Raw genomic sequence first — 6,923 nt, forward strand, 5'->3', positions numbered from 1 at the left:
AGAGTGACTCTTGGAAAGCCCTTTGTTCCAATCGCTTCTTATGAGAAACCAATTGCCTTGTCGGATATATTATTATGTTATGTTAAAAACACCTTGAGGATGGATCCTAAACAAAGTTTGCCGTGTTTCTGTCGATATTATGGAGCAAATTTTGAAAAAAGTTTGGCGTTAGTTGTAGCATTTTTCGGTCGATTTCTCAGCCAAGAATGATGAAGAAACGGGAGCTTTTTCGCCTACAAAAATATTATTTTTGGAAAAAAGGAACATTTGCTATCTAACTGGGAGTCTCCTGAGTGAAAGCATCTGAAGTTCTACGAAGGTAAATGATTTAATTTGGATGCTTTTTTTATTTTCGTGAAAATGTTGCCTGCTGCCAGCAGAGCCTAGCATAGCATTATGCCATGATAAACTTACACAAATGCTTGTCTAGCGTTGGCTGTAACGCATATTTTGAAAATCTGAGATGACAGTGTTGTTAACAAAAGGGTAAGCTTGTGTTTGAATATATTTATTTCATTTCATTTGCAAATTTCATGAATAGGAAAAGTTGCGTTATGCTAATGCATTTGAGGCTATGATTACGCTCCCGGATACGGGTTTGCTCGTCGCAAGAGGTTAAAGAATATGATATCAGATCAGTTGTCATTTGAGACATTGTTACTGATGATAGGATGACAAATTGTATCTTGGAAAGTCTACACATTATAGTTATCAGATTCACATGGAATTGTTGTGCAATTTAAATGTTTAAATATGAAACTAGTTTTGAACAGAATCAATGTAATTTTTTCTTCTAAATGAGAGAATTGGTTTTCATAAGTGAACTAGGCTCAACTCAGTGGCCCCGCCCATGTGAACAGACATTGGTTGTGAACTATGAAACACGCCCTTCTCTCACCACTATATAAGCCCTTTACAAGAAATGTTACATTGGTGTTCCCGAGGGCGTGAGGACGACGGTCCATACGTTAAAAGGGCTAATATCAAACTACAGAACTAAGCCAACTTCAGCATGAACTTAAAGAATGGCAACTTGGTATGAACTTTGAACTCTTATTCACTAAATAAGTGATACCTCCTAGCCGTTGAGTGAGCAGCAGCAGCTGTAAACGTGGTCTAGGAAAGGACGGACAAAGTATCTCTTCTACCAAACAAACAACGGTACGACAACGTACTTGTTCTACCACAAGACATATTCTTCAAAGGACAAGGGAGATCTCTGTTGGGCAACACGGCCTTCCATCTAAGACCAACCTATTGAAGCATCTCTCAGAGTAAATATTTATTGCGTTTTCCTTTTCCAAATGGGCTGTTATTTAGAATGCATAAGATTCTGTATTTACGATATCATAGCTTTACAAGGTCCGATCAGAGACTAAATTCCTTTGTTCCTCAGTCTTCCCGCGCTTTCATTCAAAACCCAACACCCTTTCTTTGTGCAACCAGCCGTTATATCTGTTCCGTCCGCTAGGGATGCTTTCTTTTATGACATAATTAGTAATCAATGTATGACCCATGCTGTGTATGTGTAATTCTGTGTGATTTTTTAGGTATTTAGTAAATAAATAATTAAACCAAATTTTGTATTGCTGATTCAACTTGTTAGCCAGGGTTCGTGAAGATAACCAAGAACTCTACGACTTCAGATGAGACTGAATAAGGTGACGATTAAGAATTGACCGCTATTGATGTAAAAGATTACCAGGTCTTTAAGGGTTTATTCAGAAGATAACAGCTCTTTAACCATTATTTTGTGGTGCCCCGACTTTCTAGTTAATTACATTTACCTGATGAGTTCAATCAGGTAATATTAATTACAGAGAAATTATTTCATAGAATAGCATGTCATATCACTTAATCCGGCATAGCAAAGACACAAGAGTGCCAATGGCGTGAGGAGGTAAGGCAATAAATAGGCCATAGTAGCAATTAATTACAATTTGAGCAAATTTACACTGGAGGGATAGATGTGCAGATGATGAGATGCATGTAGAAATACTGGTGTGCAAAAGAGCAGAGACTAAATAAAAACAATATGGGAATGAGGTAGGTAGATTGGATGGGCTATTTATAGATGGGCTATGTATAGCTGCTCAGATAGATGATATTTAAAGTTAGAGAAAAACTGGAATGGAAGGAGGCCAAAGGAGGTGTTGGCTTTGGGGATGATCAATGTAACTCGTGCCATGGGTGAGTGTGGTTATCTTGACGAGTGAGCTGAGATAAGGCAGAGCATTACCAAGCAAAGACTTATAGATGACCTGGAGCCAGTGGATCTGGCAACGAATATGTAGCGAGGGCCAGCCTATTTTCTACATTGTAGAACTTTAGTGAAGACATCAAAACTATGAAATAACACACAGCCACCCTTTGCCTTAATTTCAGCTTTGCACACCCTTGGCATTCTCTCAACCAGCTTCATGAGGAATGTTTTTCCAACAGTCTTGAAGGAGTTCCTACATTTTATGCTGATCACTTGTTGGCTGCTTTTCCTTCACTCTGCGGTCCAACTCTTCCCAAACCATCTCAATTGGGTTGAGGTCGGGTGATTGTGGAGGCCAGGTCATCTGATGCAGCACTTCATCACTCTCAAATAGCCCTTACACAACCTGGAGGTGTGACGCAATCTCAACTGCTCTCCGCTTTGCCCTCACCCACCTAGAAAAGAAGAATACATACGTATGTGAGATTGTTGTTCATTGACTACAGCTCTGCGTTCAACACCATTGTGCCCCCTGGGTCTAAACACCTCCCTCTGCAACTGGATCCTAGACTTCCTGATGGGCCGCTCCCAGGTGGTATGGGTAGGCAACATCACCTTAGCCACAGTGACCCTCAACACAGGGATCCCACAGGGGTGTGTGCTTAGTCCCTTCTTGTACTTCCTGTTCACCCATGACTGTGGGGCCACACACGACAGTGGTAGGCCTGATCACCAGCAACTATGAGTAAGCCAACAGGCCGGTCCAAACACACGCGGCGCGCCTCTTCCCCCCCAGGAGGTTGAAAAATATTGGCATGAGCTCTCAGATCCTCAGAAACTTCTATAGTTGTACCAGTGAGAGCATTTTTACTGACCACTGTCTGGTATGGCAACAGCTCTGCCCTCAATCACTGTCTACAGAGGGTGATGTGGACAGCCCATTACATCACTGTCTGGTATGGCAACAGCACCGCCCTCGATCACATGGCGCTACAGAGGGTGAAGCAGACAGCCCATTACATCACTGCCTGGTATGGCAACAGCACCGCCCTTGATCACATGGCGCAACAGAGAGTGGTGCTGACAGCCCAGTACATCACTGGGGCTGAGCTCCCTGCCATCCAGAACATCTATATCTGGATGTGTGGTAGGAAGGCCTGGAAAATCGTTAAAGACTCCGACCACCAAAGCCATAGACTATTCTCCCTGCTTCTGCACAGCAAGCGGTAGCGGTGCATCAAGTCTGGCACCAACAGGCTCTTTAACAGCTTCTATCCCAAAGCAATACAATTGATAAATAGCTAACAAAATAGCTACACAGACTATCTGAGTTGACCTTGTATGCTCATTGCCCTTTTTATTTTTGTTTCTATGCCCACTCACAGGGCTCTACACACACAGACACACTGATACTACAACACACACAAAACACTCACTTACACATAATATGTACATACATTTATACTGACTCTACACACACATCCACTCACATACAAGCTGCTGCTACTCTGTTCATCTTATATTCTGATGCCTAGTCACCTTACCGCAAAACATATCTACCTCCATTACTCCAGTATCCCTGAACATTGTAAATATGGTATTACTTAGAATTACTTTGTTATTGATTATTGCTTTGTTGGGTTTTGATTTTGCAAGAAAGGCATTTCACTGTCCTTGTGCATGTGACAGTAAAACTTGGAGCTTTATACTCTATCTACAGTATCGTTATACTACTCAGTATCTATATACTCTACAGTATCAGTATCTTTATACTCTATGTACAGTATCTATATATTCTATCTACAGTATCTTTATACTCTATCTACAGTATCTTTATACTCTATCTACAGTGTCTATATACTCTATCAACAGTATCTAAACTCAGCAAAAGAAGAAACGTCTCTTTTTCAGGACCCTGTCTTTCAATGATAATTCATAAAAACCGAAATAACTTCACAGATCTTCATTGTAAAGGGTTTAAACATTGTTTCCCTTGATTGTTCAATGTACCATAAACAATTGATGAACTTGCACCTGTGGAACGGTCGTTAAGACACTAACAGCTTAAAGACGGTAGGCAATTAAGGTCACAGTTATGAAAATGTAGGACACTAAAGAGACCTTTCTACTGACTATGAAAAACACCAAAAGAAAGATGCCCAGGGTCCCTTCTCATATGTGTGAACGTGAGTTAGGCATGCTGCAAGGAGGCATGAGGACTGCAGATGTGGCCAGGGAAATAAATTACAATGTCCCTACTGTGAGACGCCTAAGACAGGGCTACTTGGAGACAGGACGGACAGCTGATCGTCCTCACAGTGACAGACCACGTGTAACAACACCTACACAGGATCGCTACATCTGAACATCACACCTGCGGGACAGGTACAGGATGGCAGCAACAATTGCCAGAGTTACAACAGGAACACACAATCAGTGCTCAGACTGTCCGCAATAGGCAGAGAGAGGCTGGACTTCGGGCTTGTAGGCCTGTTGTAAGGCAGGTCCTCACTAGACATCACCGGCAACAACGTCGCCTATGGGCACAAACCCACCGTCGCTGGACTAGACAGGACTGGCAAAAAGTGCTCTTCACTGACGAGTCACGGTTTTGTCTCACCAGGGGTGATGGTCGAATTGCGTTTATTGTCGAAGGAATGAGCGTTACACCGAGGCCTGTACTCTTGAGCAGGATCGATTTGGAGGTGCAGGGTCCGTCATGGTCTCGGGCGGTGTGTCACAGCATCATCGGACTAAGCTTGTTGTCATTGCAGGCAATCTCAACGATGTGCGTTACTGGGAAGACATCCTCCTCCCTCATGTGGAACCCTTCCTGCAGGCTCATCCTGACATGACCCTCCAGCATGACAATTCCACCAGTCATACTGCTCGTTCTGTGCGTGATTTCCTGTAAGACAGGAATGTCAGTGTTCTGGGGTGGGGTAACATCTCACAGCAAGAACTGGTCAATCTATTGCAGTCCATGAGGAGGCGATGCACTGCAGTACTTCATGCATCTGCTGGCAACACCAGATACTGACTGTTCCTTTTGATTTTGATCCCCCCCTTTGTTCAGGGACACATTATTCAATTTCTGTTAGTCACATGTCTGTGGAACGTGTTCAGTTTATGTCTCAGTTGTTGAATATTGTTTTACAAATATTTACACATGTTAAGTATGCTGAAAATAAATGTTAGATTAGGTGTTTATTTTTTTGCTGAGTTTATATACTCTATCTACAGTATCTACTATATACTCTATCAACAATATCTATTATATCTACAGTGTATATATACACTGAGTGTATAAAACATTAGGAACACCTTCCTAATATAGAGTTTCGTCCCCCTTTGCCCTCAGAACACCCTCATTTCATTGGGTCATGGACTACAAGGTGTTGAAAGCGTTTCACAGGGATGCTGGCCGATGTTGACTCCAATGCTTCCCATAGTTGTGTAAAGTTGGCTGGGTGTCCTTTTCGTGGTGGACCATTCTTGATACCCACGGGAAACTGTTGGGCGTAAAAAACCCAACAGCGTTGAAGTTCATGACACACTCAAACCGGTGTGCATGGAACCTACTACCATACCCCGTTCAAAGGAATTAAAATATTTTGTCTTGCCCATTGACCTTCTGAATTGCACACATACACAATCTATGTCTCAAATCCTTCTTTAACCTGTCTCCTCCCCTTCATCTACACTAATTGAAGTGGATTTAAAAGGTTACATAAATAAGAAAACATACTGTAGCTTTCACCTGGATTCACCTGGTCGGTCTTTGTCATGGAGAGAGCAGGTGTTCCTAATGTTCTGTGCACTCAGTGTATGTATCTACAGTATCTGTCTATCTATTACACTAGAAAGGTGAGTTCACAGTAGATCAGTGTAGCGAAATGTGGGGTGGGGGGTGAGCAATGCAGCCATAGACGAGTCCGTTGTAGAGGTAAGGAATGAGAGCTGTATAGAGTGAGATCAGTGTGGGTTGACACACTGTGGTGGTGCTGGCGGTTGTGGTACATTGGGCTGTTGGGGATGAAAATGTGACTGAATCTCAGCTGGCACCCAAAGCGGACAGACTTCTGTGGTAACCTGGGCAACTGCCACTGTCTACTGTTTCTGAGCTGAACCTCCCTCTGCAGAATGAATGGAGGGTGTGGTGAGTACTTCTAGTGTTTAGAGCGTTCTGGCGCACATGCATATGAGTGTGTGTGTGTACGAAAAGGTATGTGCTCACTACTGTAAGTCGCTCTTGATAAAAGCGTCTGCTAAATGACTGAACTGTAAATTTGATGTGTGTGTATGTGTGTGTGTGTGTGTGTGTGTGTGTGTGTGTGTGTGTGTGTGTGTGTGGGGGGGGGGGGGGGGTGCAAAAAGAATAAAGTAGGACACTGACGATAACTGATTTATCTTGTGAACTGATTGGGCTCAAAAGTGCAAATGTCATCTTTCATCATATATTAACAGAACAGAGCTAGTGAATCTGATACATAATTGATATCAGTTACATAAAGGGTTTGTATAATTATAACACATGGCCTTTAGACTGGCCCAAAATGTCTATAAAGATCTGCACACTGTTTCAATGAGGAGAGAGAAACCAATGTAGGAAGTCTGCTATGGCATATAGGAAGGGCCTGCCTGGCCATTAAGCACTGGTAACACTGCTTACTGCCCTAGCCATCATCATCCGTGCAGCCTGCCATTAAGATCCATTGAT

The sequence above is a fragment of the Oncorhynchus clarkii genome, chromosome 24 (assembly GCF_045791955.1).
Source record: "Oncorhynchus clarkii lewisi isolate Uvic-CL-2024 chromosome 24, UVic_Ocla_1.0, whole genome shotgun sequence".
Taxonomy (NCBI): Eukaryota; Metazoa; Chordata; class Actinopteri; order Salmoniformes; family Salmonidae; genus Oncorhynchus; species Oncorhynchus clarkii.